The sequence below is a fragment of the Triturus cristatus genome, chromosome 6 (assembly GCF_964204655.1).
Source record: "Triturus cristatus chromosome 6, aTriCri1.1, whole genome shotgun sequence".
In the NCBI taxonomy this organism is placed as follows: Eukaryota; Metazoa; Chordata; class Amphibia; order Caudata; family Salamandridae; genus Triturus; species Triturus cristatus.
In genome coordinates, this window is record NC_140589.1 from 503,111,917 (window position 1) to 503,136,471 (window position 24,555).

The window sequence follows — 24,555 nt, forward strand, 5'->3', positions numbered from 1 at the left end:
ACTTCCTGTGCCAGCAGTAAAACTGCCGCCCGGGTCTTCGTGGATAGCTATTGTTAGCTTTCAAAGATGTCAGTGGCACCCAAATACATTTCAACAAGTAGAACCGAAAGTAATGTACATATTGACTCTGGACTGCTAAATGCACTCCTTTCTGGTTCCAAAGCACCAGCCTGCAGGCGGATCTCAGAAACTGTTTTCACAATCATTTGTCTTGTCATGAACAGAAACACTGCAATTACTTCAATATAGAGCTTGTTGGTGTTAGGTAATAAAAAAACTGCATTTGCCGCTTCCATGACAAGGTAACGCTGCTGCACTAAAAGTATTGGTCCAAATTATTGGTAATCAGGTGAAATTGTTTGTTGTTTTTGTTAACGCAATATAATGTGTGCAGTGACAAAAGAGTGACCAAACTACGAATATTTCGATGTTGTCTGGAAACTGTAAAAAAATTCATAAAACTAGTAAACACTTGTTAAATGGAGAAAAGAACATCTCTCAATAACAAACATACAACACATTCACAGGTAAATCAATCACACTTATATTACCGAGTGTAGTCCAAAACTACCACAAAAAGCATTGTTATTTCACAAAAGAACTAAATATAAATCGGGACATCCTAGTAAAAATGTACCTCAATATTTGCCCAGCCATAACATTGTCTGCTCTTTCAGACACACTGGTTGTCAGCAAATTAACCAATTGTAGGTCAATACAACCCAGGAACAATAATTGCCCTATTGGTTTAAGTGCCCTCTGTGTTCAAAGGATAATTGCAGCCACATATGTGGGCTCAATTTGTTATTTTTTTTCATTTTGTTCAAAACAGATCACAGAGTGACTGGTCAACTTTGGATGGATGCTAAAATAGGTGACTTAGATTTAAGTGACAATGGGGGATATGTACAAGAAAGTGGCGCAGCGCGGCGTTAGCCTCCTTGGCTAAATGCCATGCTCCGCCACTTCACAAACGCATGGCTGCACCATATTTACAAGAATGTGGTGCAGCCTTGCATTTCCCTCTGCGTGGTGCTAAGTTCAGCAACTTAGCGCCAACGCAGGCACCCTTGCACCATAGTGCAAAGGTGTCTGTGTGCAGGGAAGGATTATTTATGTGTAGGAAGGTATCCCTTTCTGCACGTAAACAATCCTAAAATGCCATTCTTTCACTTTCATGTGTGCTGCTTCATGCAGCACACATGAAAGTGACAAAATGGCATTTTTTGTTAAAGGTTTGTTTATGTAAAGGAAGGGAAACCTTCCTGTACATAAAACATAAACAAACCATGGCATTTTACTTTTTTCCATGTGTGCTGCACAAGGCAGCACACATGGAAAAAGTAACAAGCATTTGCAATGCAATAGGTCTCGCATTTACGCGAGTTTGAGCTATTGGCATTGTAAATAACAATGCCTTTTTTTTTTGTTTTCGTTTTTAAAACATAAATAAAAGGTAGTCATTTACAATGCCAATAGCTTAAAGTCGCGCAAATGCGAGACCTATTGCATTGCAAATGCTTGTTTTTATTTACAAGAGATTTCGCAAGCACAGTGCAAGCGAAACCTAAAAATGGCAACAATAGGCAGATGCAACAGTTGTGCTGTCATGCCAGACCTAACGAAGATTAGCTTAAACATGCCGGTCTATGTTCTCCTGAGGTTAGTACACCGAAGCGTCATTGAGAGACACAGGGCTTACTGAAATGCCATACTCCCCAAAATGGACGCATGTGGTCACATTGAGAACTTAAGTTCTCACAATGCATTTTACAAACGCGTTTGACAACGAAATTAAATTTAGCACCACTCTGTAAGAAAAACGGGGTGGCAAATTTGAAGACTGTACAATCTCAATTTGCATTAATAACGCATTTATTCTATTCCAGACACATACATATATGCGCCCAGGTGCTTGTATAAAAGTACCATCATCTTACTTTTGTACCACTTAAAGTCTTCTGCGTTTCAGTGGCAACTCCTGTGGGAAGGGGGGGGGAGGGGCCGTAGATATGCTGAGACTGGAATAAACTAATTAATTAAATGACTTGTTTCTGAAAGACGGAGGATGAAAATGCGTCCACAATGTGTTTAAATAAATTGTTCATTCTGATTATATTATAAACAAGAACGACCAGTTTACAGATTACAATGCAAAAAAGAGCGCCCAGTCCACTCTCTTAATACCTGAGGGCTAAAAAGAAAAGAAAAACATTTCAGAATGCTTCTATGCGAAAGGATTTTTTTTTTTAATGTTGACCATTGACGAAAAGGCGTAATTGCTTCAGCGGCTGCAATAGTACGGGATACACTGAGTGGACCATAGGCAGGTCATGAAAAAGACAGAAACTGCCCTCCAACATGGCGAAATCGGATACTGCGAGTTGCGTTTTGTCACGCTAAACGGTTCACCTGGCCTGACACCTTAATTCACACATTAACATTCCTAACATGGCAGCCCGCTGTTTCGGTGACAGGCGCATTCCGTGGAACAGGAGACGTGAAATAAACAGCCATAGGGGAAGATTCCGGAGGATAGGGGAAGATTCCGGAGGACACAAAAGAGGAAACAACCAGTACGTTCTATTGTGTCACGCAAAAGTCCAGGTAAACACTAGCGTAGTGAATTGGAGGAAGGTGGTCACCATACGTGCTATTTTGTAAGCTTATCAAATTAAAAAAAATAAATCGGCATTAACAAGAGAAAATACTTATGCAAACGTTGGGAAATACTGAAGGACGGCTGTCACCTTGTAGTTAAAGCAAGAAATAACAAGAAGGGCTGGGCGAGAAGGGAGGGGGGAATGTCAGCAACAGAGGAGCCCGCGAAAGTGAAAGTGATCGTGATTACGATCGCTACGGAGGAAAGACACATGGCGCTGCGCGCGTGCACGTTCACGTGCACTGTAGCTTTAGGCCACGGCAGCACTTTGAGAAGCCCACATATAAAATGTCTCTTCGAGCCTTTGGCTCGCGAGACCTAAAAACGAGAAATACTGCATTTCTCCTCGTTTGCCAATTTAACACCAGGATTTACCTGGTCTTAATTTCGGCGCTGCCTCCTGTGTACGCCAGCCTTGTACATAGGGGACAGCATCAAAATGAATAGGTGTTGCGGTGGAACACCCATCGCAACACCCACTGCCCACCCCTTTCACGCTAACCATAGCGTGAAAGGGGGCCTTATGTACAAGGCAGGGTTAAGCAACATTAAGTGGCTTAACCCTGCCTTGTACATAATACGCAGTCCCTATCGCCACCACAACGTCAGTAAAAGTGACGTTGTGGTGGTGATAGGGGCTTGTACATATGCCCCAATGTCTGGCTTATGATAAAGAAAGTTACTGCTGCAGGTCGGGGTAGTTATTAGGGATTGGAGGAAAAGCTGAGAATGGTAGTTATGTGCAAATTAGAAAAGGTGTTTAATTTGGAATGATGAGGCAAAAGAATCAAGTAGGCTGAAGGACTATTTGACAAGAGACTTTGCCTTTTTTAGCTATATATGATGTGGAAAGGACATAGATGGTTCGTTGGGGGGGGGGTGAGAGAACAGGATAGGATATTTAAGGCACCAATAGTGGAGAACTCATTGGCTGCAAGTGTACAGATTATTCCATCAATAGGCATGATGGGGCAAGGCATGATAGAAGAGTCCAGTATAGGTGGAAATAATGGGTGTTTACAGAAGACATCTGTGGTTATAAATCAAAGGACTTCCCCTAGTCAATAACCAAGATTTCAAGAGACCCTTCAGTGTGACTACCATTTTCCATTCATTGCTGCAGCATTATAGGGTACAGAAGGACAGTATGTGCCATGGTGAGAATAAAAAGCATTGGGAAGGTATATGCAGAAGATATAAGAGGTGTTGTGCATAGAATGAGCACCTATTATGAATTAGCCAACATCATCTGTAAGGAATAGTTCAAGTGAGCAATGAAGAATTCAAAAAGCTTGCTGGAGCCTAAAACCAGAGGAGAATTGTCCCCAGGATAATAGGGTCGACACTGAACATTTTGCATATGGGGATGAGCAAGGTTTAGGAAGGGTTGGGGGTCACAAGATAGGATGAGACTAGGAAGATTGAAAGAAGGAAACGGTTAAGAGAGTTTCTTCTGACGTATGTGGCAATTTGTGCCTTTCCATTACAATGTCCAGATTAGGTACCAGTGGGTGCATGTTCCAAACATTATTATGGTACTTTCTTAGCGAATCTAAGTCCAGATTTACTGAGATTTGGAGTCGGGGTTGCCTGCCTTTTTTGACTCAGCCCAAAGCAAAATCTATTTTGTTATTTACTAAGTCATGCAAAGCCCCATTTGCGTAGATTAGCTTGGGTTTTTTTTAAAAAAAAGCAATGAGGCACATAGTGTTTACTTGCATCACCTTGCATCAGGTAGGCATTACATGGGAGAAGCATGGCATTCCCGTTCATCTACCCATGTATTTTGACACACATCCATATTTACTAATGTCCGTAACCATGAGTTAGCGTCAAAATGGTGCACCTGCTCGAGGCTGGCATAACCAGGAGAATTATCTCTATTTCTCCTCGATCGTACCTCTTTGCATGTGAGCTGATTTCTGCAGCACACACAAAGAGGAATAAGCCTCAAAGGATTGTTTTACTCCAGGACGGTACCTTTGCACAAAAACTATCCCGACCTGAACGCTGGCACATTTGTGACATGCCACAAGGGTGCCTGTGTTGGCACTTGGCAGCCACAAGATCGCCAACGCAAGGAAAGAGCAGAACTGCTCCATATCTTTGCAAATATTCTGCAGTTCTTCTCTCTTCCGTTCACACAGAACAGCAAGCTGTCTTGCTGCGTTGTGTGAACTGCTGTGAATGTGTGCCCACGTTTTATTCGGCTTTTTATTAAAGCACCAAAACATCTCTTTAGGTCTCCAAAAGCACATCGAAGTGGTGTTGCTTCATTCTTCACACAACTGCAGGGGATTGGAGTCAATTCCTACGTGAAATTCAGAGATGATTTTGAGTCATTAGTCCTATTTTTGTATGTAAAGAGGTATTCTTTTTATTACGCATGTGATTATTTCCTTACCCATCTAAAAACAGCTTTTATTCACTTTGCAGATAAATGCAATTAATACGTCCTTTGTAGTGTTGCACGTTTTCCTAATCCTACAGTATAGAACAAGAATAAAACAGTCATGACGATTGATGTTGTCGGAACATGTTTTAGCAATTGTGCATAACAGAAATGGAAGTTCAGAAAAATCTGTGCTGGCCCGAGGCAAGCTCGTTTCCCAATTGTCTTGCTCTGTTCGGTGACCTGCTTCATTTTAATAGTTTATTTTTTGTACGTTTGTTTTATCTAATCAAATGAGACACATGTTCTGATGTCGAGTTAAAGGATGGTAACGTGCAGTTGATACACAGACAGCTATTGCTTAATGCATTTTATACAATGATTTAAAAATAGGAGTTTTCAGCAGGTCTAGAAGTTATTGTTTTCAATATCTTTTGCTGACATAAAAAGTACCATCTACCTAGCGATTGGCATCATTTGCATTTTCCACAAGTGTACGAGTCGTAATATTATAAACAGGACTCCCGGATTTAGGGCATTTATTCCATTTCTATATTTTTTGACATTTCGTTTTTTTGCTCATTTTATCCGTGTTTGCTATGTTTAGTTGGTATTTTGGGAAACAAATGAAGCTACTCCCTTATTTTCACTTTTATTTAACTGCTAATAATACACTTGAACATCTATGCCGAATGGTTTTATTTTCCTAAGAAGCCACTGATGTGAAAACATAAGCATTGGGATACAAACATATGTACGCATCCACTGCAGTTTGAGCTTATTACGAGTCTCTATATACATGTTTTTGCTGTTTTGAAGACCTCATGTTAAAAGAAGTAGTTTAAGAAGTGCCATAGAAAGAGTGGGTTTGAGTCAGCGCTCTTCAGCCATCGGCTATTCTGTCATTTCCAAAGTCTCCCATTGGTTGGGTGGGCCCATGGCGTATTTGTGGCAGGTTGCATTTTCCGGTTACTGTTTGGAGGCTTAAAGAAGTAGTCCTACAAACATCTGATCTCTATCCTCTCTTTGCTTTCTCTTTGCCTTCTCTGTCTGTGTCATCTCTGCCTTCTTCAGTCCCTGTCCTCCTCATGCTTTTGCTTTGTGTGATTTTCTTCAGTCATCTTTTGTCTTCATTCACTCCACTCACCACCCAACTTCCTTTCTTCCTGTCCCAGTATCACTTCCTCTCTTCTTATCCTGTCATTGTTCTCTCCTTCCACCATGGAAAAGTCTTTAAAAATGAAAGCTCTCAATTATTGCATTTGTGGTTGGCAGGACGCATGCTTGGACACGCATATGGCGTCTTGCCAATCACATGGGGACTTGCTAACTGTACCTGTAAGTAATTGCCAGCTGTTCAAATGTCTTCACTCACCAGTATATGAGCCAGTGCTTCACACTGCATTGTTGTGACACCTACCTAATTCTGCCTGCCACTTTAGTGCGACAGGCTGATAGCTCCGCCTCACCGCCCTCCTGGACCCTGCTTATGTCTTGGAGAATTGTGAGCCAAGTACAGATGGATGAAAGGGCGCAGAGCTGTGGGATGCTGACGAAAACTGTCAACCTTAAGGTTGACTGCATATACATATTCCATATTTATCTCCCATAGTAATGAGGCGCGACCGATAATCTAGAAGCTAATGAAAAAGTGATTTATTTCACAAGCTGAGGAAACAATATCTATGTGTGGAATAATTTAGACGTGCTGGCGACCATGTTGGTTACCGCGCACTTTTGGCAGTCAGGTGCACATCAGCAACGGTTGATGCTAATGTGGAGAATATATATATAAATATATTACCTACTGGCGGTCGCCAGTAGGTAGTTATAGTTAGGACCCCTTTTCCATAGGAAATCCGCAACATTCTATTTTGAATAACTTTGGCGCCGGTCGATGAATCCTCGCGAATTTCTCAAAATAGGTGGGGCGCTACGCTCCGCTCCTACCCTGAAAGTCTCGGGGGGATACGTCAAGCGGGGGCTGAGATAACAGGGGGGTCCCAAAACGCGTTTTTCCCATGCATTTTTCCATAGGACCTTTAGAACGAGCTACAGCCCGAACGGCTGAACAGAATTACTAGAAATTTGGCAGAGAGGTAGTCCCTATGTCAAGGAAGTGCCTTTTGTAGGTTTGGTGTAAATCTGTTCAATAGATTCTGAGAAAATAGCCTTTAAATCAATATATATATCTGAGCCCGCTTACGGTACGCTTACCGTACGCTTACGGTAAGCTTACGGTACGCGTACGGTGGCGTGCGCGAGCGCGATTCTGATTGGCTGTTAGATCTTAGTAAACATTCGAATCGGCCGAAACCAGGAAGCGGCGGCCGCCATTTTGTGTGTTTCACTCAGAAAAAAAAGAGTGAAAACAAGAAAAGGGGGCAATGAGGAGAGTTACAGACCCCCTTACATTTGTGAGGGGGTCAAAGAAGGACTGTAAAGTACAGAGAAAACATTTATTGATTTTTAAAAAAATCACGGGGTACGCGTACGGTAAGCTTACGGTAAGCGTACGGTAGAAAAAATAAATAAAAAAATAAATGAAATTCAGATTTAAGTGTTTAGATATTAGGGGGCTCTAAAAAGAGCCGTTGTGTTTATGAAATGATTTTTTAGTGGTACCTACAAGTAAGTACCGATGCAGAGTCTAAGGTTCAAGAGGAAGACTCTGTTCCCTTCATCATTGAAGTGCACACCATCTCCTCTATAAATGTCTTGCATGTCATAACGCAAGTTGTTGTGGTAAATGGCACCCATACCATAGTCACGGAGGAAAGCAGAAACAGATTTGTTGACGTGCTTTCTTGCTTTGTCAATCTGCGGACAGAAATGATTGGACCAGTTCCATTTTTGCCTTTGGCATATGTTGGAAAACACAAAGGCAGTTTTAGGGAAAAGTGAAAACAGTTGTGCAAAGGTGTCCTTCATAAGCATTTCCAGACCTACCCCAGTCAAAGTGCCTAGGTCATTGCCACCACAGTGCACTATTATGAGGTCAGGGTGTTGGATTTGCATGAAGGATTTCACCAATGGCATCAATTGGTGCCACTTTAACCCTCTCTGACCAATCCATTTAATGTCTACATTTGGCAAAGCAAGGTCTCTCACCATATCTGTTTTCTCTGCAAACTTTTCACTCCAGAAGACATAGCTGTGCCCTACAATCCACACTGTGAACATCTTCAAAGGAGAACTGGATGCACTCAGGAGGTGTCTTTCAGTAGAATGGCAATATGAAAAGAAAGACAGTTTGGAAAAGGAGGCATACATATTTTTTTCAAAACAAAAAGAACTGATTGGCTGTTTCATACCATTCTAGAATAAAAACTAGGCTGTATGTGTAAATTAATAGAAGCATGTTTTGTATTGGTACAAAAAAATGTGTTACCAAAGAACAGTACTATGGATTTGCTGTTAGGTTTGAAAAGTCAAGCACTCTTGCTCTGTGGAATTGAAACATTGTGTGGCGAACTTCTGACCTAACTCCACACAGCAGTGTTCCATGAGCTGTTGCTATGGTAGCAGGCAGAAGTCAAGTTGGGGGAAGGGTACTAGGCAGAAGTCAAGTTGGGGGCAGGGTACTTTTGGAAAAGGGTTGGTTTTCAACCAATAGAAATGTGTGATTACATTTGAAAAAAAGGGGGAAGCACTGAGATTTGAAACTTACATGTATATGTGTGGAAAAATAGAGGGAAAGTTTGCCATTATCTGGTTCTGCTGAGAGGAGAGAGGTGAACAGAACAGAGATCCTGGCTCTGATAATCTGCTGTTTGAGTGCCACATTTCTTTCACAACTAACTAATTTTAAAGGTGAGGTTAGAGTTTGAGAGGAGATGTATATGGTAAATTAAGAAATGAATAATAGAAATGGAAATTCTTTTTGTTGAAGTTGCGTTTATCATTTTCTGTTTTGGGAGAAATTTAAATGTGAGGAACATGTAAAATAATATGGACTATGTTTTCACGATAAATTAAGGTGTACTGGAAAAAAAAGAATAGTTTAAGGGTTTGAGGTTGGACTCAGTAATGCAAATACATTCAGCATCACTAAGGCTGGTTGCCCTTGCTGGAATGTAGGCAGCCACCCAGGTTACACATGGTGGTGGTCTGAAAAAGCAGTTTGGACATGTGCATTTAAAAAAATCAAAAAAGTGGTTTCATAATGTGTCAGTCTGTAAAAGTGATTTTCACTTGCCAAAAAAAAAGAGCAGTAAGTGTGCTTTCAAATTGGCAAAGAAATTTCGTTTTGGGACTAATGTGAAAACATGACTCTGTGTGGAAATAGGAATTACAGGCAGAGATTTATTGCGTTTTTTTCTGGTGATTTCACAGTTGCATTAGTAGGAAAAAGGGGGAGCGATTTTTTGGGGGAAGAAGCAGACTCTTAGCACACACCCATCTGCTTGCCATGTATAATCATGCACAGTATTTACAAGCGAGTGGGGTTTTCAGGTTTCAGTCTGTAATGCAAATACATTCAGCATCACTAAGGCTGGTTGCCCTTGCTGGAATGTAGGCAGCCACCCAGGTTACACATGGTGGTGGTCTGAAAAAGCAGTTTGGACATGTGCATTTAAAAAAATCAAAAAAGTGGTTTCATAATGTGTCAGTCTGTAAAAGTGATTTTCACTTGCCAAAAAAAAGAGCAGTAAGTGTGCTTTCAAATTGGCAAAGAAATTTCGTTTTGGGACTAATGTGAAAACATGACTCTGTGTGGAAATAGGAATTACAGGCAGAGATTTATTGCGTTTTTTTCTGGTGATTTCACAGTTGCATTAGTAGGAAAAAGGGGGAGCGATTTTTTGGGGGAAGAAGTAGACTCTTAGCACACACCCATCTGCTTGCCATGTATAATCATGCACAGTATTTACAAGCGAGTGGGGTTTTGAGGTTTCAGTCTGTAATGCAAATACATTCAGCATCACTAAGGCTGGTTGCCCTTGCTGGAATGTAGGCAGCCACCCAGGTTACACATGGTGGTGGTCTGAAAAAGCAGTTTGGACATGTGCATTTAAAAAAATCAAAAAAGTGGTTTCATAATGTGTCAGTCTGTAAAAGTGATTTTCACTTGCCCAAAAAAAAGAGCAGTAAGTGTGCTTTCAAATTGGCAAAGAAATTTCGTTTTGGGACTAATGTGAAAACATGACTCTGTGTGGAAATAGGAATTACAGGCAGAGATTTATTGCGTTTTTTTCTGGTGATTTCACAGTTGCATTAGTAGGAAAAAGGGGGAGCGATTTTTTGGGGGAAGAAGCAGACTCTTAGCACACACCCATCTGCTTGCCATGTATAATCATGCACAGTATTTACAAGCGAGTGGGGTTTTCAGGTTTCAGTCTGTAATGCAAATACATTCAGCATCACTAAGGCTGGTTGCCCTTGCTGGAATGTAGGCAGCCACCCAGGTTACACATGGTGGTGGTCTGAAAAAGCAGTTTGGACATGTGCATTTAAAAAAATCAAAAAAGTGGTTTCATAATGTGTCAGTCTGTAAAAGTGATTTTCACTTGCCAAAAAAAAAGAGCAGTAAATGTGCATTCAAATTGGCAAAGAAATTTCGTTTTGGGACTAATGTGAAAACATGACTCTGTGTGGAAATAGGAATTACAGGCAGAGATTTATTGCGTTTTTTTCTGGTGATTTCACAGTTGCATTAGTAGGAAAAAGGGGGAGCGATTTTTTGGGGGAAGAAGCAGACTCTTAGCACACACCCATCTGCTTGCCATGTATAATCATGCACAGTATTTACAAGCGAGTGGGGTTTTCAGGTTTCAGTCTGTAATGCAAATACATTCAGCATCACTAAGGCTGGTTGCCCTTGCTGGAATGTAGGCAGCCACCCAGATTACACATGGTGGTGGTCTGAAAAAGCAGTTTGGACATGTGCATTTAAAAAAATCAAAAAAGTGGTTTCATAATGTGTCAGTCTGTAAAAGTGATTTTCACTTGCCAAAAAAAAAGAGCAGTAAGTGTGCTTTCAAATTGGCAAAGAAATTTCATTTTGGGACTAATGTGAAAACATGACTCTGTGTGGAAATAGGAATTACAGGCAGAGATTTATTGCGTTTTTTTCTGGTGATTTCACAGTTGCATTAGTAGGAAAAAGGGGGAGCGATTTTTTGGGGGAAGAAGCAGACTCTTAGCACACACCCATCTGCTTGCCATGTATAATCATGCACAGTATTTACAAGCGAGTGGGGTTTTCAGGTTTCAGTCTGTAATGCAAATACATTCAGCATCACTAAGGCTGGTTGCCCTTGCTGCAATGTAGGCAGCCACCCAGGTTACACATGGTGGTGGTCTGAAAAAGCAGTTTGGACATGGGCTTTTTAAAAAAACTGAAAAGTGGTTTCATAATGTGTCAGTCTGTAAAAGTGATTTTCACTTGCCAAAAAAAAAGAGCAGTAAGTGTGCATTCAAATTGGCAAAGAAATTTCGTTTTGGGACTAATGTGAAAACATGACTCTGTGTGGAAATAGGAATTACAGGCAGAGATTTATTGCGTTTTGCTCTGGTGATTTCACAGTTGCATTAGTAGGAAAAAGGGGGAGCGATTTTTTTGGTGCAGAAGCAGACTCTTAGCACACACCCAGCTGCTTGCCATGTATAATCATGCACAGTATTTACAAGCGAGTGGGGTTTTCAGGTTTCAGTCTGTAATGCAAATACATTCAGCATCACTAAGGCTGGTTGCCCTTGCTGGAGTGTAGCAGTCTGGACATGGGCTTTTTAAAAAATCTGAAAAGTGGTTTCATAATGTGTCAGTCTGTAAAAGTGATTTTCACTTGCCAAAAAAAAAGAGCAGTAAGTGTGCATTCAAATTGGCAAAGAAATTTCGTTTTGTGACTATTGTGAAAAGAAATGTAGTAATATATTTAAATAAAATAAAGGATTTTTTTTTTTAGTTTTTTTCAGGTATTGCTGAAGAGCAGTGAACAAAATTTAAGATGCCTACAAAATCCAGAGTTCAAAAAACACTAAAAAAAAACCTATATTTGAAGACAACTAGAGGACCAAAGTTAGTAGAAGATGCTGATGTTGGGAAAAAGAAAAAATCTTCTGGTAAGCACAAAAAACAATTTCTTAAAAATATATTCAAAAGAATGAAAAATGTACAAAATGTCTGTACTCGAAAGGATGTTTTTAAAAAAAAAGGAGAGGAAAAAATTGACAATTTAGTTAATGCAAATATACCTTCAGCAACTGAAAAGATTTATATAAATAGAAAAACAGCGTTTAAAGAGATACATAGAAAAATGTTTCAGAGAAGAGTTATGTCTAATTTGATGAAGGATGTGAAGAAATATAAGAAAAAGACAAAGTTTTATAAAAGAAAAAAGAAATAGAAGCCATTGCAGCAAAGGCATTAGAATTAAAAAGGAAACTATTCATATTAATTTTGAATAGGATGCGTACATTAGACAAAATGGTTAATGTACTGAAATCACATAGCAAAAGGAAAAGAGTAGTGAACAGAACAAACTTTTGTAAAGTGTTTTTAGGCAAGTGGATGCATAGTTCAAGTAGTGAACCTTTTTTTAATGAAGAAAGCTATTTTCAAAGTAATAGTTTGCTGCATGCAGTTGACACCAGAGGTCGTTCATACGAAGTAAAAAATGGTTGCATAATGGAGAAGGAGATAATGGTTCCAAGAGATGAGGTACAAGTGATGGCAGATGAGGCAATGGGGAGACGTCCTAAAGCCCCAGTGTACACTTGGAATTGTAGTAGTATTTGCACTGTGCGTCAGGAATCTATTGACAAATTTCGAGAGTTTCTAAGAGAATATAGTAAAAAAAGTATAAAACAGAAGATTAAGGTGCTTCAAAGTCTGGATCCATGCAGAGTGAGAGAGAATACTGGTTTGCAGGGTCATTCTCTGGCTTGTCTATCTAGAAAAGTGTGCAATAGTGTTTTCCATCATTTTAGGATGCTGGCTGTTCATCATACTGAAATGAGAAAGTTTGTGAGACGGTTGTATTTTGCTAAAAGTCCAGCAATAAAGTTAGATGAATTGAATAGGGCTCTGTTCCGAGGAACGGTATCAGATGTAGAGAAGGTTGTTGATGAAATTCAGTTTTGTTACTTTGGTCCTGAACAAAACAGTGCAGAGAAGGACACACTAAATGAGGAAGAAGTGGAAGAGAATGTACAACCATTTGTAAGTAAGACATTTAATGATCACATAACAAAATTTGAAAAAATCTCTAATGAAAGACCAAATATTACTTGTATTTGTTGCCGCAGAACTCATTATAGAAAACAAACCAGGTATGTTGATCTGTACAGAAAGAGTGAAAATGAAGATAATTATAAGTGGAAGGATTTTGCCACATATATATTTCTTGAAAATTGTTTTGAATTGGGTGAAGTTCAGCGTATTTGTAAATACTGTTACAACAAGTTAGAGGAAAATAGAATGCCGACCAGAGCTGTACATAATAATTTAGAATTGGATGCTATTCCTGCTGAACTTTCTGAATTAAATACTTATGAGTCTATACTCATTCAATGTGTTCATCCGTTCCAGACCATAGTACGTATGGAGCCCAAAACTGGTAAATTACCTCCTTCTGATTTACTGAGAGGTTTAAAAGGTAGAGTGGTGTATTTGCCCTTGGATTTGAAAAAAAATATGGAAACTATTGATGCGGATACTTTGGAAACTGAACCATTAGTTATTCTGGTTAATGGTGTACCTACAAAGAATAAGAAGATTTGGCAGGAGCTGGTAGATGTGCGGAAAGTACAAAGAGCAAATTTGTATTTGAAAAGGAATAACAAATGGTATGAATCAATTTATATAGAAGAAGAAGAAGAAGAAGATTTACAAGAAGACACAGAAACACCAACTGGACAAATTGAAAAAGTGGACAAGTCAAAGGAAGAAGAAATTTATGAACATTTTAGCATACATCCTCTTCATTCAAAAGAAGTTATGGGAGACAATATTGATCTCTTTCAGATGAAGAAAGCAAAAGGAACTCCCGTGAGTGTATGGGAGGAGAGCTTGGAAGCTCGATGTTTTCCCCAGCTGTTTCCTAAAGGAAAAGGAGGACGATACGATGAACGTCCAGAACAGATTCCAGCTTCTGAGTATCGGACTACAAGACTATATGCTGAAGATCCCAGATTTCGACAAAGTATTCCTTATTTGTTCCATCTTTTATTTGAAAGCGACTTGTCTGCACTGTCTTATGCAGTAAATCACATTTTAAAAAGTGGAGTACATTTACAAAATGTGTCTGCTAAGGATTTTATGGAGAAAGTGCAGCACCGAGATGATCATTTGGAAACACAACTGATCAATCTGATGGCTTGTCAGCGTGGGACAAATGAATATTGGTACCGACGCCATGGTGAATTAAAATGCATGTTACGGAATTTAGGAACTCCAACATGGTTCCTTACCCTAAGCTGTGCCGAGTACGCTTGGGATGATTTACTGGATTTTCTACGAGAGGCAAATTCAAACATTAAAAACATCGAATACAAGACAGCAGGAGAACTGTGCTCATTGGATCCGGTTAATGTTTGCAGATATTTCAATCATAGATTTGAGGCTATGATGTCCTTCATCTGCAATAAAAAAAATCCACCTCTTGGAGAAGTAGTGGATTTCTTTTGGAGAAAAGAGTACCAGGCAAGAGGTGCTCCTCATATTCATATGCTGTTGTGGATCAAGGATGCCCCAAAGTTTGGAACAGATACTGATGAAGCAGTGTTATCTTACATTGAAGAATATGCAACATGTGCTATACCAAAAAGCACAGAAGAGAAAAAGTTAAAGGAGCAAGTTTTACGTTTCCAAAGTCATCGGTGTGGAAAATACTGTCGACGGAAATACAAGAGCAAAGAAAAATACTACACTAAGGTGCCAATTCCGATCCGGTAAAAAAATTCCCCGTCCGACTCGTATCCGGATTTTTTTCCGTCCGAATCGTCAAAGTAGCGTACAAACTGCCAAGTACGATTCGAACGGAAAAAAGTCCATACGAATCGCATTGGGAAGATTTCCCCACACGTCCTCGGGTCGGGAAAAGTCACCGACACGTCCCCGGGCGAGAAACCCACCGTGCGGAAAAATAAAGTCCGACTGCGCAAGTACGATCCCTCCCGTCCTCCCCATTTCACAACCGTACGCAAAAAACACCGTCCGAACCGAACTCCCATAGCAACCATGGAGACATGTGCCCGCATACGCGCCGAACACCCCACCACCCCCCGCCCGCGTATGTACGCCCCGAACCCCCACCCGTGTATGTACGCACCGAACCACCAGCCGTGTATGTACGCACCAAACCCCCCCCCCAGCCCTGTATGTACGCACCGAACCACCAGCCGTGTATGTACGCCCCCGAACCCCCCCCAGCCGTGTATGTACGGACCGAACCACCAGCCGTGTATGTACGCACCAAACACCCACCCGTGTATGTACGCCCCCGAACCCCCCCCAGCCGTGTATGTACGCACCGAACCACCAGCCGTGTATGTACGCACCAAACACCCACCCGTGTATGTACGCCCCCGAACCCCCCCCCAGCCGTGTATGTACGCACCGAACCACCAGCCGTGTATGTACGCCCCCGAACCCCCCCCCAGCCGTGTATGTACGCACCGAACCACCAGCCGTGTATGTACGCACCAAACCCCCACCCCAGCCGTGTATGTACGCACCGAACCACCAGCCGTGTATGTACGCACCAAACACCCACCCATGTATGTACGCCCCCGAACCCCCCCCCCAGCCGTGTATGTACGCACCGAACCACCAGCCGTGTATGTACGCCCCCGAACCCCCCCCCAGCCGTGTATGTACGCACCGAACCACCAGCCGTGTATGTACGCACCAAACACCCACCCGTGTATGTACGCCCCCGAACCCCCCCCCAGCCGTGTATGTACGCACCGAACCACCAGCCGTGTATGTACGCACCAAACACCCACCCGTGTATGTACGCCCCCGAACCCCCCCCCAGCCGTGTATGTACGCACCGAACCACCAGCCGTGTATGTACGCACCGAACCACCAGCCGTGTATGTACGCCCCCGAACCCCCCCCAGCCGTGTATGTACGCACCGAACCACCAGCCGTGTATGTACGCACCAAACCCCCACCCCAGCCGTGTATGTACGCACCGAACCACCAGCCGTGTATGTACGCACCAAACACCCACCCATGTATGTACGCCCCCGAACCCCCCCCCCAGCCGTGTATGTACGCACCGAACCACCAGCCGTGTATGTACGCCCCCGAACCCCCCCCCAGCCGTGTATGTACGCACCGAACCACCAGCCGTGTATGTACGCACCAAACACCCACCCGTGTATGTACGCCCCCGAACCCCCCCCCAGCCGTGTATGTACGCACCGAACCACCAGCCGTGTATGTACGCACCAAACACCCACCCGTGTATGTACGCCCCCGAACCCCCCCCCAGCCGTGTATGTACGCACCGAACCACCAGCCGTGTATGTACGCACCGAACCACCAGCCGTGTATGTACGCCCCCGAACCCCCCCCAGCCGTGTATGTACGCACCGAACCACCAGCCGTGTATGTACGCCCCCGAACCCCCCCCAGCCGTGTATGTACGCACCGAACCACCAGCCGTGTATGTACGCACCAAACCCCCACCCCAGCCGTGTATGTACGCACCGAACCACCACCCCACCAGGGAATGTACGGACCGCACCCCCACCAGTGCATGTACGGACCGTACTGACGCCAAAAAAACACGTACTGAACCCGGACAAACCATATTTACACAAGGAGAGTCAAGTAGAGTTTCCCCACACCACCAAACAGGCCCAACAACCCCACAAACATCACATACACTCACCTGCAACTGCCAAACTGCCAAACAGAGGCCCAAAACTCAATCACTCCTCATAACACACCCACACAAATTTCAAACACAGCCACACCCACAAATGGACCAATAAAAATGGACCACACACACAAACCATGAGCCTTTGCAACAGACCCACTGCTGCCAGAGCCCACAGACGACCCACACCACCATACTTGAACCTCACACTTGCATACCTTCACACAACCACCTACACAAACACCCCCTCATCACATTCACACACACACCTCCACTACCACACCCACACACCCACAGCCATCCACACCCACACCCCCACAACCACACCCCACGCCATGTCCACCACCAAGAATCCAAAGTTCACAAAGGAGGAGCTGGAGATCCTTGTCGACGAAATCCTCAGAGTCGAGCCACAGCTCTTTGGGACATTGGTCAGACAGACCAGCATATCCGAAAAAACCGCCATGTGGCAGAGGATCGTCGATTCTGTGAATGCTGTTGGGACAACCAGAAGGACCAGGCACGAGTGCCAATCCAGGTGGTACGATCTGCGGAGGACGGTCAAGAGGAAGATGACTGACAATCACAACCAGGGGAACATCACTGGAGGAGGGCCGCCCCCCAGACCGGTACAATACCATCCCTGGGAGGAGAAGGTGATGTCCACGCTGGCGGTGGAGGGACTACACGGACTGCCAGGACTCCCAGACCCTGGTGAGTACACAAACAACTCACCTCACATGGGGGGGATGCCATACACAATCAATCATGCATGCCACCCCCCCCAAGCCACCACCGGACACAACAACACTCCACAAACACACACATGCCACTGGCACCTCCATGCCCCATGCATCAATCAGGGCCATGCCAAGTCACAGGCCACACAATACACCAACACAACACAGGATGTGGTCGATGCTGGGAGTGGGGGCAGCAAAACTAACATTGAGCAACTCACAAGCACACAACAATGCCCTCAGCCCATATGGCCCAGGGCACAGCCATACAAACTGTGTGTACCCACACAGTACTGTCTTGCCTGCAAATGATGGCTGCCATGCAGGATGCCATGGGTCTGAAGGCACAATTTGCACATAACAGCAGACAATGAAGATGCATCGCTCTGATAGAGTCTCAGCACACACCGCCACAGCAGCAGCCTACACTCAGACACACTGCCCAATGGGTGCCCGGAGAACAGGGACTAACTCACATGAACAAGCCAATGGCCATTCAAAGACCGGCTAACTGTGTGTGCCCAGGAAGCTGGCCTGAGGTGACAGAGAGTGACAAAGAGAGGGAGGGAGAGGGGGAATGAGAGGGAAGGAGACAGAGGGGGGACACAGGGAGACAGACAGAGGGAGGGAGTAGGGTGACAGAGGGAGACCGACAGAGGGAGGGAGGAGGGTGACAGAGGGAGGGAGGAAGGGAGACACAGGGAGACTAAATCACCCTTGGGTGGTGTGGCCATGTCCACTCGTCAGCCGGTGGACTGTGTGCATGCAGACCAGGTCTGGCAGTGCCTCAACCCCCCCTTCCGTAGATGAAGACCGGTCCATGTGTCAATCTGTGCACGAGTCCATCCGTGCTGCAGGCACAGACCTAACCACACACCCAGTATACCCACCCACCGTGTCGGTAAGAACCCTGTCACAAATGCTTCAGTCCCCTACCTGCAACATCAAATTGCCTTGCCAAAACACCATTTGGCCACGTACAGTGCAACACGTAAGGCGCCTCTGCATGGCTCGCTACGCCCGCACACCACACTGCTGACTGTGTACCCAAATAGATGCATCAACTAAGATTGTGTCTCACACATGCGTAAAGCCCTGACAGCTGTGGCCAAGGGACATAGCCATGCACAAGTGCACTGTGAGAGGAATGCAGGACAGATCCAACTACCCAGAGGAAGAGTGCCAAATCAGAAATGCATGCAACATGGATGCCACATGTGACACTGTCAACATTGTCTCTCTCACACACAGGTCAACGTCGACGAACACCCCCCAACACTGGGGGGGAAGTCACACAGGACCAGGCTCCGCGGGATGATGACCCCACCGCCAGCGATGACTCTCACCACTCCGTGGATGACCCAGACCAACCTGGCCCCTCTGGTGTCCAACCACCTGCAGCACCTGCGTCAGGTACAACTGTGCCAACCACCACCCCCATTCCTGCCACATCCCAGGAGACGTCCAGGAGCCCTGCCCGCACACGACCACCCAGCCAGTCTGCCCAGGAGGGACACGGTCCTCCGGGCACCCAGGAGGAGGCAGGCGGCAACGCAGATGCCATCCCTCAGGGGTCCCGGAGACCCGATGCACCCACAACGGCAGGCCAGGTGCACGTGGGCAGGGGTGGCGGGAGTGGAGGACGGCGGAGGCGCGAACCTGACCAGGCAGCTCAGGACCCGGTAGTGTCCCAGGTCAGCAACATCCTGGATACATACCGGCGTGACACCAGGGGCATGGACCAGATTGCGTCCACCCTCAATGACATCAAGGGGACCCTCCAGGAGATGAAGACCCTGCAGTCCCAGCAACATGCCTGTCAACTGCAACACCAAGGAAGGATGGAGGATAGACAGGCTGAGCTCGTGGCGGTGCAAACCCAAATGACCGGTGTACTCCGTCGGATTGCCGACAACATGGGCAACCCTCCCTGTGGCACCAGGCGAAGGCCATTACCAGACACAGGGAGGGATCAGGAGGAGGAGGATTCATCCGACGGAGCGTCACAGACATCGTCACGGACTGCTTCCGAGGGTCCCCGCAGGAAGGTGGGTCGTCCACGAAAAAGACTGTGAGAGTCAGCAGAACATCACCATCTCCCAGGTCACCTGGCCTGGCACCTGGCCCTCTGGCCCAATAGCAGCACATGACATTGTCTGCCACATGGACTTGCTGGTCACTGTCTGACCTATGTTGACGAAGACTGTGGCATGGACTCTGACATTTTGCTACGACAAGGATACCAACTCCCCCAGTGAACTTTGGATTCTACACTCCCGCTGTGCACCTCTTGTCATCCCCACAAACCCGTACCCCACCACAAATAAATTAATCACACTTACAAGATGATGCCGTGATTCTACATTATTACAATACATGTGTGTGTCGTACAGTCAAAGCATGCCTGATCTCAGAATTAACTCCAACCATCCAAACCGTGGGGTCGCAGTCTTGCCCAGGACACACATGGGTCCCAATGTCTCATCTGATACAGACATGGAGTACCAAACTCACCTGTGCTGGGCCCAACCAGCTGAGTGGTTCCCGCACAACTGTGGCTACAGACACATTCAGGGGAGCAACAGTCATGCGCAGAGGTCAGGGATCATGTGGAGTGACCTGGCTTGCCGCTCCCAGGTATGTCTAGACATGTGTCCCTACAATGTGCAGCATGCTTGCGTCAGGCGGATGTTGAGAATGGTGGCTAGGCCAAGGTTGGATGCATGGAGATGCCAGAATGCAGTTTAGGATCACTGTGCCACATGGTTGTGTTGGGGTTGTGGGCTGCATCATGAGTGTGGGCGTGGATCTAGAAGGTCATCCTGCAGCTGGCTGTGAAACATTCCCCCCATCCCGTTAGGACGTTGATGTGGCCTGGTTGCCCGACGCAGTAGCAGAGCTGTGCAGATGCACTCCGGATATGGACAAGTACCATGGGAGTCGTGAGGCACATGTCCGTAGACTGCAGGGTAGGATTCTACACAGATGTTGTAGTTTCCCTGGGGGATGGTCTCTCTTGCCTTGAGGTGGATGGAACTGTGCATCTTGTGCATAATACAGTTCCCACTCCCTGACAAACCCCTAGCATCTTGTCACTCTACACATAGACACATATGCACCACCTATGAAAACTATGCCAGACCTGCGGCACGCACAGTGGCAACAGGGCACCATTGACAGGGAAGAGGCACCTTGGAGACAGAGGGACAAATTTATTAGTCATGTGTGTTGGAATGACAATGATACTCTGTCAACACATACACAGGTCATGTGGATGTACATGTGGGAGCAACACTGGCACCCCCCATTGCAACACAGATGCTGGCATCCCATTGACCTGGCACACAAGTGACGGATAACAGCTAAACACCCCCTGCTGCCACGGAGAGGCCGCTATACACCATTGAGGCCCTGATGGGGCAATCACACACCATGTCAACCCGGTGCAACCTGTATGTTTCCGAGGCCAGTGTTACACACAATGATGGCCTCATCACAATCCCCAATCCCCTGCCACATGACAGTCACCAAGTCTGAGCATGGCTCCAGGTGAAGCCTGCCCCATGTCATGTTCCCCATGTAGGATCACCATGTATGCAAATGGAACACACATGAACCGGAGAAGTGCACACAGACTACAAACAATTCACACACCCAAAACGACGTGAGGCATCCCTTACCCTGAGGAGATTTCAACACTTGCCCGTGCATGTGACGCTGAATCAGCACATGTCGCTGTGTTCATGAGGAGTAGCAGGAGCACAACAATGCCACCAGCAGACAGCATGCACATGGACCTGTGGAAGAGAGACACACAAGGATTCAGCACAAAGGAGCACATCCGCAAGCATGTACTTAACACGTATCATGTTGTTAACATGACAGGTGACAATGATGACCCTCAGACAACATCCTTCCATTGCGCCATCACTTGAGTGACACTTCAATACACACCACTGACTCACTTGGCAGACATGCAGATGGACACACACATTGCAACACATGCCACACACGGCCCAATGCGTGCACACTCAGACACTGGAACTCACCACTAAGCAAAGAAGTTGCGTATGAGCCGACTCCGCATGTCCTCCACAGCCTCCTCCTCCTCCACATCACTTGCCCCGTCACCAAGCCCTTCATCCTCCACGGGTGGATGGTCCTGGTCATCTTGATCCAGTATGAGTGGAACAGCTTCCTCCACTGCCATGTTGTGCAGCATGCAGCAGACGATGATGATCTTGCACACCTTCACCGGGGCATATGGGAGTGCTCCGCCGGTCTTGTGGAGGCACCGGAATCGGCTCTTCAGAAGTCCAAACGTCCTCTCAATGACTCTCCTGGTCCGCCCATGTGCGTTGTTGTAGAGGTGCTCGGCAGCCGTGCTGGGGTTGCGGACAGGCGTCATCAGCCATGGCATGTTGGGATAGCCAGCGTCCCCTACAAGGAAACATCATGGACAGAAGTGTGTCAGCACAGGCAGTGAGATTGGAAGATGACGCCAAACACAGAACTGCCAGAGTCTACCCACCAACAATACATGCTCGCTCGTTCCGCAGCTGCAGCATCATTTCTGGCACCCTGCTACGCCTCATGATGAAGGCATCGTGTGCTGATCCTGGAAAGCGAACACAGACATGTGAAATCACCATGTTGGACAGACACACCACAAGGGCATTAATGGAGTGATAATGTTTGCGATTCCTATACACCACCTCCTGTGCCTGTGGTGGTACCAACGCAACATGTGTCCCATCTATGGACCCAATGACATGGGGCATCCCTCCCAGGGCATAGAACTCACGCTTGACATCTGTCAACTGCTCACGATTTGGGAATTTAATGTACTCATCCAGGTGAACCAACATGGCCTCTAAGAAATCATGCAGAACACGGCTGAACATCGTCTGGGACATGCCCCCGACATCAGCAATGGTATGTTGGAACGTACCCGTGGCAAGGAAATGTAGGGCTGCCATCACCTTCAACTTGGGTGTCAGTGCACTTGGATACCTGTGGCGCGGGAGGAGTTGTGCTTCCAGCCGGCCAGTCAACTCATCAATCAACCGTTGGCTGAATCTGTAGCGGCGTATACAGTCCCGTTCATGCAGGGCAGCAATGTCTGGCATACGTCGAGGGAGAGGCGGAGCCCTGCAGTGAAATGGAAGGAACACCTAAGAGTGAGCACTGTACAACAACATCGTCAATGCACTGAGCACATGTTACACAGCCAATACACATATGCCACGTTGTGAGTCAGGTCTGTGCCACAGTTCCTGGACACGAACGCCAGTCAGGTTACACTCCTACCAAGGGACAGCCACTAACGGAGGGGGGCAAGATCACGATGACATGGCATGAGACTAGCTGTGGGCCAGTGTAAGTGAACATGCACACGCATCACAGGATTCACAGACATCCACACATGTGCAGAGGTAGTATGCGTATGGTACAGACAGGTAGTTGGATGCGATATGCACTGGTCACATGTCATAGGAATAGGACAGGCCACACACATTGCCTTTGAGGAGTACATGTCGAGACAGAACATACATAGGGAGCATGTGGATATGTACTTGTGTTGATACTCCGTGTAGTTGGATACATACACACCTCATGGCAAATCACATATGTGGGCTGGTGTGCGGAACAGTGTGCCATGCCCATCGACACACAGACACATGTTGGCAGCAGCAACTGCTGACACATTGAATCACACACCTACAGCAAAATCATGGAAAGACATGCCACACACATGACATGGTTGCAGCATGCAACGCAGCCATACACGTGTCATATGTAATATTCCGTGTACCTGGCATCAGGGGACAGGTGCGGGTGTCCGTGACTGGGACATGCAAGTGACTCATGGCTCCACTAGTGTGTACGACATGCACACATGTCAAAGGAGTGCAGGGGATGTGTGGTACAATGCGCACCATCACACACGACATGTGTACACAGCTCATCGTACATGTGCTTTGCCCACACCTCAGGGGTAAAGTGCCACATCACATCCTGACACACCTGTGTCACACACAGGTGGTATTGCACAGACAATGCATTGGTGTCCACCCTTGGCAATACCTGTCCGCTCCATTCCTGTCTGTGTGCCGCCTGTCACCACTGACAGTTGTTATACGCACCGTACATACGCTCGGAGCGCGTGTATAGGGTCCCTGGGCCAATATTGCCGCTGGCGTATGCGTACGCCACAGTAGTACGGACTGTACACGCGCTTGTACGGTCCGGATCACAATATGTGCGCTGGCGTATGCGTACGCCACAGTAGTACGGACTGTACACGCGCTTGTACGGTCCGGATCACAATATGGGCGCTGGCGTATGCGTACGCCACAGTAGTACGGACTGTACACGCGCTTGTACGGTCCGGATCACAATATGGGCGCTGGCGTATGCGTACGCCACAGTAGTACGGACTGTACACGCGCTTGTACGGTCCGTACTACTGTGGCGTACGCATACGCCAGCGCCCATATTGTGATCCGGACCGTACAAGCGCGTGTACAGTCCGTACTACTGTGGCGTACGCATACGCCAGCGCCCATATTGTGATCCGGACCGTACAAGCGCGTGTACAGTCCGTACTACTGTGGCGTACGCATACGCCAGCGCCCATATTGTGATCCGGACCGTACAAGCGCGTGTACAGTCCGTACTACTGTGGCGTACGCATACGCCAGCGCCCATATTGTGATCCGGACCGTACAAGCGCGTGTACAGTCCGTACTACTGTGGCGTACGCATACGCCAGCGCCCATATTGTGATCCGGACCGTACAAGCGCGTGTACAGTCCGTACTACTGTGGCGTACGCATACGCCAGCGCCCATATTGTGATCCGGACCGTACAAGCGCATGTACGGTCGGTATCACTGCTTGTGGGGTGCCCTAGGGCGTGGAACGC